Consider the following 12,241-nt stretch of genomic DNA (forward strand, 5'->3'; position numbering starts at 1 on the left):
TCGGATGGACACTTGCTTTTGCATTGGAATTCAAATGTGCTCTGCCCAAACCACAAGAAAGACGATTTATGGCTCGGAATCGTGGCAGGTGTTGAGATAAGTTGGGATGATGCTTGAATTATTCGGCAAAAGGTCCTCCGGAGGATGTGTGGTCCTGATGAGCTGTAGGAACATTTCGCATGCGAGATGCAGACATGAACAAAATGCAATGAATAAAAGCTTCAAGGCTCCGTTCACTTAGTCCTGTTGTACGAATGAAGAAATACGCTCCGCTCCGACTCATTAAGTATTGCTATCGACACCCAAATTTGGAAGTAAAGGAGAGGGAGACCACACTGAGTTGAGAGATAGTGCTGGATGGAAGAAGACTAGGTATCCGTGGTGCTCCCAATTTGCTTAAATCGCCTAGGCGGTTGAGCGTCAATAAATGATGATGATAAATCCGTTATATGAACGGTCTGAGAAGGATGACCCTCCGATCACACTTGAAACGAATTTTATAATATAAGGTATGTTATTGGCCCAGAAGTGTTTAGCCATGCGTTAACCTCTTTAAAGAATAAAATAAATACGGACTCACATTTATGGTTTGTTATTTCAACTCCCCACGCATTGTGGTGTGGACGCGAATGCTCAGCTTCTTCAACTCTTCTGCTGGTTCATCCAAATTATTAGTCATGTAGCAAGATTTCAGAATAAGGGCCTGCTCTTTTTTCTGCCGTTTTCGCTTCGTAAATGTTGAATCCACGACCGTTGAACTCAGAGTCAAGAGAACATCACCCGACGCCACTTTACAGTGTGAGAGCTGTTTGGCCCCTCCAACAGTTCCACTATTACGGCTGCGTTTAATACCAATTCCATATAGGTTGCTTTCTGCCCTATCTGCCGCAAGCATATTATTAGTGCCAGAGCTTTAGTTTTACCTTCTTTTGGTTTATCCGAAAATGCCGGAGTTTTAACTTTACCTCAGCCCCCTCTTTCGACTTGCAACTTTCGGGGTAGTTGATTCCTTGCTATTGAGATCCCTCTGTCTTCCAGCCTTAGATCTACATTTCTTGTCGATTAAGTTAGCCTAACTTACGTTCTTGGCACTGGCTCATTTCTACTCTTAATATCAGGCATATTGCCTTCATTCGATTGCAACCTTTTCATTCCAATTTCAATATCGAGGGTTTCTTTTATCAAAGTTGCAGTCAGTTGGATCGACCACGACTCTAAAAAGGTGGAAAGTTCTCATTGCTGCCCGTACCGCGAGAGGGTTTTATTTTATCTCTCTGCTTTTTCCCTTCTCTGTTAAGACTCGTAAACCACTTACTTCCGCCACCTTTGCCTTCTTCATTGCTTGTAGCTCTTTCATCTTCATCTTTCATTTTCGAAAGCTTTTCTTGAGCTTATGCGATCGACGGGTGACTTTTTCATTTTGCATAATCAAATTTAAGGATCCTTATGTTGTTATTGTTGTAGCAGTGCTTCGCCCCATCCAATAGGTGCGACCGATCACAAATTTTCATCAATATCCTCTAACGGGAGTCCAAGGAAACTTGCTGTTTCAACAGGGGTGGACCATAATGTGAGAGGTTTTAGAGGCGTTGGTTCCACATTACAATTAAAGAGATGGTTGATGTCTTCTGGGGACACATTGCAAGCAGGGCATACATTTTGTATGTCGGTCTTGATTCTGGATAGGTAAGAGTTTAACCTGTTACAGTATCCAGATCGAAGTTGAGCTAGAGTAACTCGCGTTTCCCTGGGGAGTGTGCGTTCCTCTTCCGCAAGTTTTGGGTACTGTTCTTTGAGTACTGGATTCACCGGGCAATTCCTGGCATAAAGGTCCGGCGCCTGTTTGTGGAGTTCACTGAGGACCTGCTTGTGTTTTTTTTTTGCTTCATACGGCTGAGTTCTCAGGTGCCGTATTTCCTCATAATGCTTACGGAGATTACTCTTAAGCCCCTGGGTGGTATTGACTCATCAATCAGATGTCTGTTGGGATGCCCAGGCTTCTGGGTATTCGACAGAAACTGTTTGGTTAGCATCTCATTTCACTCCCTGATGGGGAGTATTCTCGCCTCATTATGTAGATGGTGTTCTGGAGACAGCCCGTGACGGTTCTGAGAGCAGTATTTTGGCAGGCCTGTAGCTTCTTCCAGTGTGTAGTTTTTAGGCTTGGCGACCATATAGGGGACGCGTGGCATGCAATCAACTGACCAATTGCTTTGTAAGTGGTAATGAGCGTTTCTTTGTCTTTTCCCCATGTACTGCCAGCAAGAGATTTGAGGATTTTATTACGGCTCTGGATTTTCGGTACAATTGCGGCTGCATGCTCACCAAAATGCAGATCCTGATCAAACATCACACCCAAGATGGGGGTGGAACAGTCGGCAGCGTAGTTACATCGACGTGGATGTTCAAAATGGTCGAAATTTTAGACGTACATGTTGCAAATAGAGTCGCCAGGTTTCGCGAGGCGAAAAAACTGGAGAGATCAGGAAGGTAGCCGTTCATTCTGTTGCAAAGCTCATATATCTTTGGGCCTGTGGCCTGTGGCCATTATTGTGCAGTCATCGGCGTAGGAAACGATAGTAACTCCTTCTGGTGACGAAGGTAGCTTTGATATGTAGAAGTTAAACAAAAGTGGGGATAGGACACCCCCCTTTGGCACCCCTTGTTTAATTCTTCTTGGTTTTGATGTTTCGTTTCTAAATTGTACCGATGGCTGGCCGCCACCAAGATAATTTGCGGTTCACCTTTTAAGACATGGGGGAAAGGTAGACCCTGCCAGGTCTTGCAGTAACGTGCCATGGTTGACCGTATCAAAATCTTTTGATAGGTCTAGCGCAACGAGTACTATTCTATGGTGGTGGTTTTGGTTTAAACCGAAATTTATCTGGATGCTAATGGCATTTAGCCGGTTGGTGGTGCTATGGAGTTTTCTGAAGCCATGCTGATGGCAGGCTAGCTGCAAATGTGCATTGAAGTAGGGGAGCAAAATGGCTTCAAGCGTCTTGGCTACTGGCGATAGGAGAGATATCGGGTGATATGACTCTCCTATGGTAGCTGGTTTCCCAGGCTTTAGTAGTGGGACCACCTTGGCCATTTTCCATTTTTCGGGAATGACGAAGGTGGAAAGAGACAGGTTGAAGACATGCGCTAAATATTTGAAACCCTCTTTCCCTAGGCGTTTAACCACCGGCATGGCTATGCCGTCTGGGCCCACTGCTTTGGATGGTATAGCATGACCGATGGCATCCTCAACCTCTTTGGCGGTGATGGTAATTGGTGACGCGCTGAATTTATGTGTATGTGCGTTTCTGTTGGCCCTCCATCTGTCTTTGTCGACCGTAGAATGCATTATATATTGCCGGCAGAAAGCGCTCGCGCATTGTTTCGCATCCGACAGCACTTTGTCGCCAAAAGTGATAGAAATTTTGTCATTGTGCTTAGACGGATTCGATAGGGACTTTACGGTGGACCAAAGCTTACCTACACCCGTAGAGAGGTTACAACCGCTTAGGTGCTCCTCCCATTTCGCTCGCTTGTGTTCATCCACAAGCAATCTGATGCGTTGGTTTATATCCCTTATTTGGGGTCGCCGGGATCGAGCTGTCTTATAAGGTCACGTTCTTTCGCTAAATTTGCGGCCTCCGCCGGAAAGTGAGGCCGAGTTTCGAGGATTCTACCGACGGGCGAGCCAAGGCGTATTCAACGACCTTGCGGAAAGCATGCTCCCCTTCGCGTCAGTCGGGATAGGGAGGGCAGCAAAGCGGTTGTCTGTAAAGGATTTGTATTCATCCCGCTTTCCTTTTTTAAAGTTTATGAAAGTGCGTTTTTCTGTGACGTTGAATTCGGCGGGACGCTAGAGCGAAATAAGTATAGGCAGGTGGTCGGATGCCAATGTTACCACCGGCTGCCAGTTGACGCAATTTACGAGTCCTGCGCTCACGATTGATATATCCGGCGAACTGTGAAAGCTTTCTACCATACGTGTGGAGGCGTCTCCGTTTATTGTGCAGAACGTCGTTTCTTCTATTTGATACGCCAACATCTCACCCCTACTGTCCGCGCGCAAGTTTGAATGCCATAGTCGCCTAAAATAACGCGATTATTGCCAGTGAGTAAGGCGCTGATGTTAGGGCGGTATCCACTGGGCCAACAGGTGGCAGGAGGGATGTAGATGTTGATTATTTCTAGGTTTGCATCGCCTTACGGGACAGATAAGCCTTGACGTTCTAAGACACTGTCCCTGCGGCCGACGTCGGGAACAAATATATGATATTGCACAGAGTGGTGTATGATAAACGGGAGGCCACCTCCATTTCCGATCTCGCTATCTTTTCTGTGAACATTATATCCAGAACAAATCTGCAGAGCAGACCTAAGGCGTAGGCTACGGGACGCAACCATCTCTTGCACGACAAGAGTATGACCATCCTAAAAGGATTCTTTCGCGGCAGAAGCAGCAAAACCATTTCTCAGCACCGGGGTCAGGAGACGGCCCCGAATTGGATTCGATACCTTCCCGGAGCAAGAGAATATGGAGCAGTCCCGCTGCAAGGAGCTGCTGGGAGGATGACAATTTGTGGGAGGGATGCAACAAATTAAATGGGGTTACTCTGAAATGACAGTCCTTGGTCGGGGAAAATCCTGAGTCGCTCCGGTACATAGAACCGACTGCCTTGGGAAGCGACTTATCATATTTGTTCCTAACGGTATTCAATAAATCTTTTTTTACCAAATGTAATTTGCAGTTGCTTATCATTGGGTGTAAATAGAGTGACATATCATGTCAAATTCCAGGGTTCCTGAAGTTTGCTTCATTAATAAATGTAAAATAAAAACAAAAAAATACAGGGCGCGATAACCTCTGAAGAGATGTTAGGTCGAGCTTCTCTTCCAATTTGCATCGTGCTCGTTTTCAATTTTTCCTACAAATTCGCGGTCCCACAGGTTTTACGCCGACTACGAACGACATCTGCAGGGCAGATGAGTTTTCACTGAACAGCTTTTCATTGCGGAAATAATACACTTGGGATGTTTGCCAAATCACTGACAAGGGGCGACCCCGTCTAGAAAAACTTTTTCTAATGGAACAAATTTGTTTCTAAATGTTTGATGTTGCCCGGGACTTGAGCCCAGGATCGTCGGTGTGATAGGCGGAGCATTAAAAATACCCACAAATAATCTCGAGCACTTTTATGCATTCTTATGAGCACATATTTCGTTGCATCATCATTGACATTATCAAGATCTGCCTTTGAGTAGAAGAATACATTTGAAAATTACAAAGCCACATATTTATTAGTAAGTTTATGGAAACAGTCGACCAGGAGCCCACGCTTCTAATCGTTTCAATAAAAATCATCGCTTTTATACCAATGCAAGTATTTGCTATTGTAGGTGTACGAGAGCAACAACAAAAACCACAATACATTCAAACATACAATACAGAAATTTCGACAATTCATCCATTGTTTCTGTCAATCAATAATAAACGTGAACTTGCGCGTTTTTTGGCTTCGCTGCGCTTACCGACAGCAGCAAAGGATACAACACAAAAGGATATCCTACGCAGAATTGTAGCTCATATATGTGTATATAAGTAAAGGTTTAATGTGTGCGTGTGGTTGTGTGTCTGCATATAAAGCTGTTGGTTAAGTGAGTAAGTTATGCATTGATTTCAAATTTGAATAGAATGAGATGATGGCGTAACATTCATTTCTTTTACGTAGGCTACGAATATACCCAATAAACATTTTTATGCAATTTGAGAAGCACTTGATGACTAGTCATATAATCATATTTTTAACAGGCGGAAGGGGAAGAGTCCCAGTCCCTGGCCGTAAAACAAGCTATTCGCCACGATGAAATTATGTACCTAAAACTGTAGGTCAGAAGGAGTAACCATGTACCTGAAATCTGCAAATCAGATAGAAGAAGAACATAGTAGTAGTATACTAGGGAAGGACGAAATGGTTGTTAAGATAAAAGAAGGTACCAGGGAGACTCCGTTTTACTGGGATGAATGAAGTGACGATGCAGCTCCTGAGTGTGGCACTAATAAATAACAGCAACCCTACGAGGCGCACTGATCTCACGTTATCGCAGATCAATGTATGGGTACCATGGGTATCAAAGTCGAAGGATGCGCTGAAGTTGCTGCAGCGTCAGAAAATGAATAAACCGACTTAGGATTGACAGGTATTTCGCATATCTCGGCCCACAGAGTAGGCAGCAATAAATCTAAGGATAGAGCGAATAGTTGTACCCAAAACTTGGGTTAAGGTTTCTGGACTCAGCGCGCTGATTTTGAGTTTATTTTGCGAAGTCGTAATGCAAGATAGGCCCTGCAGTTCTGGTAAGAAAACAGCCATACACTATTTCCAGTTGTAACTGAGAAAGCGCCATTTGGAAATAAGAAAACATCAAGTAGAAATATGAATAATCAATTGTAAATGCAAAAGCGTTACTTCGATACGTGAAGAGCGTCAAATAATAATGCGAAATCGGTCGATCGACCACTCCAGGCACGGATATCTCGTCAACTAAATTAATCTTGCACTCTTTACCTTAGTGAAAATTTAGAATCTGCAATTGACTACTTTCATTTAAATATAACGCCTTCGAATTTACATCTGACACATTCTCATTTCCACATAACGCTTTTGCATTTTCATCTGATGTGTTCTCATTTACAGGCGACTATTCTAATGTCGAAATGACGCTTTCGCTTTGACACTGTTCTTATTGCCATATGACGCTTTCACATTTACAATTGACTATTTTCATTTATAACTGACCCTTCTCAATTACACTCGCAGCTTTCGAAATTTCATTTGACGCTGTCTTATTTACAAGTGACTTCTCACATAGAAGCGACGCCTTCCTATCTGTAATTGACTATTCTCGCTTCCATTTAACCTTTTGTATCTACAATTGACTATTCTCATTTACAACTGACTATTTTAAATTCCAGTTGACGCTTTTTCAATTCCAAATGGAAATGTTGTAGTATCAGCATTGAAGCCCCAGCGGTGATTGACTCCAATGTTTTAAGATTTTTTTCTTAGATGTTCATTGAGTGTCCTTTAGTTTGGAGTTTATTGGGATATGTTTGCAAGTATGTACATATGTGTTGCGAAAAGGAGTGGTATGCAGCAAATTGGAATTCGATGCGAGTTGAATCGTACCGCGGCGCATGGTATTGTGGCCAATAAGAAGAATGTGTCTTTCTGTTGCTGTACGCATATGCGTTTGTGTGGGCATAAGGGTAAAAAATCGCAAATGCTTTTGCATTGATGTGAATGTGGATTGATATTAAAAAAAAAAATAGTTTCGATACAAAGGAAAAATTTACTAGAGTACAATGGCAAACTGACGAAGGCAACAATATACATATGTATAGATAGGTATATATATACAAACTTACAACTATACGACCATGCCTACAATTTAAGCGCACATGGACCCTTAATGCATGCCCATACGCATATCTACATAGATAGGTATGTATTATGTGCTTACTTTTTTCCATCCCTTCCAAAAATTATATTGCTGCCGTTTGTGTTTAATTCGCAATTGTTGTCCCCTTCTATGCTTGCAACTAAACTTGATTGTTTTTCTTATTTATTTATTGAAGTATTTATTTGTAGGAATCTGAATGCCAACGAGGAGTGTTTTAGAAGTTTGAGCTCCATTGAATGAGGACTTTCTTTTTCACGACTACATTTTACGCTGTGCTATTTTTAATCTGTTCCTACATTTTTTAGGGAACCCACAGCTTTTATGGACTCAGATAAGACTGTTTAAGGTAAGAAGCATATCATGGCCTTCGGAGGGTTCCCAAGCTTCTCGCAGGGCGAGATCATTATGTTATATTATACATTATAAGAAAAACCTGGAAAACCACTTCCGAATAACAGTTCTTCCAAACCTACTCCATTTCACTAAATCACACTTCCACAATTCCTTCATGACATGGAAATAAAATTCGTACCTAATTTTCGAAGCATATATTGGGACTCATATTGTCCTTTGACGAAGCTATTTTTATCTACTAAATTGCAGGCGAATAGCTGCATTCCATCAATTAAGCCACATTAGTGTGCCCCACGCTGGAGGCCATTTTTACCTCGTATTTATATTTTTTTATTTATATTTTGATATTACTAAAGGGCACAGAAAACAGATTTAATATACGGGACCATATGAGTTTTTCCAGAAGAATTATAAAATAGAAGAAATTTGCTTAAATTAAGCCGTTAAGAGATCAATATGATAAGATATTCCCGAGGATCCTGACCCGAAATTATCCTGTAATTAATCCGAAAAATGCCTGCTTAAATTGTTAAGACAAAAAGTTATATGAAGCATGAGCTATAACGTCGGTTCCAAGGAAGAGTAACACGATTCATGTTCGTATGGAAAACTAGCACGTTTCGCTTTATCGCGTGGAAGACAAACACGTTTCATCTGTTCGCAAGGAAGACTAACATCGTTCGCTAAGAAAAGCTTAAGTCCAGATTTGCGGGGTCGTGCGAATATTTTTTGCAAAGTTATGCAAACAAAACATATTGTTATCTTTTTCAATAAATATCTCGGTAACCAAAGATAGTACATGAATAGTTTAGCATTCACTTTATCGCGATTATTTGATTGAAATTGGCTCACTGGGTATATTTTTTTTAGGGACGGTAGTGTCTTGAAACTATCGCGAAATAGCCCTGAATACTTCCCATTATGATCTGCAGATAATCTCTAAATGATCGAAATCATATTGAAATAGTTCTGAATCGGTCAAGAAGACAAATGATAATGAAAACAATTACAAAATTATTTTGAAATTATACCCAAGAATCCCCTAAAATATCCTTAAGTAATCCCGAAACAGTTCCTAGTGTATACCGAAACGGTCCCAAAATATTCCCGTAACTATCCCGAAATAATCATGAAAAGAATATGGAATGTTCCAAATGCCTCAATCAAAGTGACCTAGATACCAAAAATTATAAAAATGTTTTCAGGGGCCTAGATAGGCAGGGATGGGGGCGCAGCATTACTCTCTTTTCCAAAATTAATTTGACATCTATCTGCATGACTTATATACCAAATATTATTCGTCTGAGGAAAATACATTCAGTAATAGCGATTTTTAAAAAGGTTCCAGGCGGCTGAGAAGCTGCCTCCCTTTTAAAAAATTTACAGCCAATAGATGCTTCACAGTATTGTCTATTTCTGTGTCAACTTTCATTAAAATCTGTCATCCGTTTATTTATGTATTTATTTAAAGTCGACAACAAACGTGAAATGGTCGACTACATGATATAAAAGATATATATACAACTGAAAGGTTAAAATTTGAATACATCGAAATTTCAACAATGTTATATTAGAAACCAGGCATGCTTAACCAACGAAAAGATATCATTTCGTTACGATAATCAACGTTAATAAACGAAACGAAGTCATTTCGTTTCGTTTATTAACGTTAAGATCGTCAAATTAACGAAATGATTTCGTTTCGTTTTCTGCCATATCAAAACGAAATCAAATCGTTTATGTTGATTATTAATTTCAAACTATGCTGGCAAAGCTGATTGATGGCGGAGTCATTAAAGGTGAAAGCATTATCCAAGCTGATTGCAACTTTTCTCATGAATTTTGACAGTACGAACACTTCTCAGAGTATTTTTGACATTACCACCAACGAATTACACAAACAAATTACATAGAGTTTGTGTGTGTATGTGCGCTCGTTGTTGCCACCTTACGGCTTCACCATGGCTATAGCATTGCCAGCACAATTCAAATATAAAGTATCACGTTTTCGTTAACGTTTTTAACGTTAACGAAAGCTTTTCGTTTCGGTTAAAAACGAGATACAATTTATCTTGATAATTTCTTTATCGATAATATTTCGAAGTGTTTCAACGGAAACGAAGGAAATTTTTTGATAAACGATTAGCTTAACGTTAAGGTGCATCCCTGTTAGAAACAGAAATATATTATTTAACATTATAACTTAATTTCAGAATATAATAGAAATAAGAGCAATAATAAGATCATATACTTGCAGAATGCATCAGACCCCGCTCAGCATGATTTCGGAATGCACTGGTTTCCAATCGACTTGCTGTTGGAATGCAACAAGATTCCAATCAGCATGTCGTGGGAATGCGGCAGAACTCCGAGTAGTGTAATACGGTATGCCATCACATTGCATAAAAATGGAACATGACTTGCGTTGTTGGAATGCACCGGATTCCAATCAACCCGATGCCTGACTCATGAATTTATACTGCCAGAATGCATACGATTCCGATCAGTATCTCGTGAGAAAGCATGTTTTCAAATTAGTCGGAATGCACCAGATTCCAATCAACACAGTACTGTCTTGTTTCTTTTTAATGATTCATTTTGAAGAACCCATGTATTCAATCCATCCTTATACGATATCGTGCCTGTTTTTTACGGAAGAAATTATCGCGGTATATTAAACATTAAATTCGCTTGTATCTTGTAGATAGGCGAGTATTGCATTACGTATAGTGGCAAAAGTACATTCAAGACTGATACAGCTATACAAGTCATTGAAGTACGAGCACCAGATAAGCAGATGATTACTTTTAACAAAGTTTCTACGACAAAGGGGTAAATAAAAAGGAACGTAGTGTCTGGAAAACCTTGGAGGAACCGCAAAAAACAATCGGCTGAGAAGGTCAGCAGAATCAATACCACCAGCAGTATTCTCCGGTTTTCCAGAGTGGGTGAGCAAATAAGAAGTCTACTTCCGTATGGAGGAAGGTGGAGACTTGAGTCCCAATAAATGCCACGTAATGCGAATATCAAAAATTGCTCTGAAGTGATTGAGTGACGAAACGATTAAAAAAGTATTGAAGAGTTACTGTTCCGAGGGGCGTAGGACCCTCCCTTCATTCATTCAAAGTTTCACTTTTATAATATTAAGAACATAAGATTCTCCGCTATAAAAAACTATAGTTTGCCTACTTATCATCCGTCCCTCATATAAAGCAATAAGTATACCCCTATTTTTGTGTGTATGTATTTCCAAATATGTACATATGTATCACACAAAGCAACACATTAACGATGCAGCATTTACTGGGCGTGACATCATGATCAGCCATGTTGAGTTGGTTTTAATGCTTTTGCCTGCGGGGGGGTAGGTGGACAGAAACAATATGATACTTATGTATGGATTTCATGTGTATGTACTTCATACATTCATAGTTATGTGTGCGCAGCTGTACCTTAAGTACAATTGCCCTTAATTTATTTATGCTTTTAAAATATTTTAATGTACTACTCAAATAAAAAAAAATATATATATAAAAATACTTTCTTACCTTATATGTGTGGGTGTTTCCACAGAAAGGCCAGCGCAGACCAAACAAACTGAACCATATTAGCATAAACTAGTGCATTTAAATGAAAGGATAGTAAAGGACATGCGGTGACTAAACTACGGGTAAAACACCTTTCACTTGCTAACATAAACATCCTGGTTTTCCTTCTAGTTAGGTGACAATGTCAACGTACTCTTGTCGCATACTCACCTGTGGAATTACCCCTCTATATGCCTACTTATATTAGCTACGTTATAAACCAAAGGTTGATCGACACCACCTGCGCGCAGGCGTCTTACTTTATCGTCCTTATTTCCATGGAATTTTTGTGCTTTTCTCATATTTCAATTTACTCATTGTATTCAAGCGAGCCTTCCTATTTTGAACTTTGTTTCCTCTTTGTTATTTCAAATTTATGTCAGTGTACTGACTGCACATATACATATATGAATACATATGAATGTACTTAAAAACTCTTAACTATAAATTTCGAGTACTTAACGTGCTTTGTTGGCTTTTGTTCGAATCCTGTTTAACGTATTTTAAAGTATATTTCATTTGCTGTTCAGTTTCCTGGAAAATTTTGTTCCAACTTAAGTTTATTATTCTGTGACAATTTTGATTTGCTTACTGATAACATTTACAAACCATTTGAGAACTTTTGATTTCAACGAAATGCTTATTGAGGTACATTTCGCTATTGATGTCAGTTGGTTCAAGCTGAAAGCTTTGTGGTTTTTTATGGTGGTTACCATAAATAATTTTTGAATTTTTGAAACCTAGATATTTAGGGCTTCATTCTCTATTACGGAACGAACGTTCGTTTCTCCTCAGAGTGTATTTGCACAATATTAAACGATTGCAACATATCATTTGACAAT

Source organism: Eurosta solidaginis, chromosome 1, assembly GCF_040869045.1.
Source record: "Eurosta solidaginis isolate ZX-2024a chromosome 1, ASM4086904v1, whole genome shotgun sequence".
NCBI lineage: Eukaryota > Metazoa > Arthropoda > Insecta > Diptera > Tephritidae > Eurosta > Eurosta solidaginis.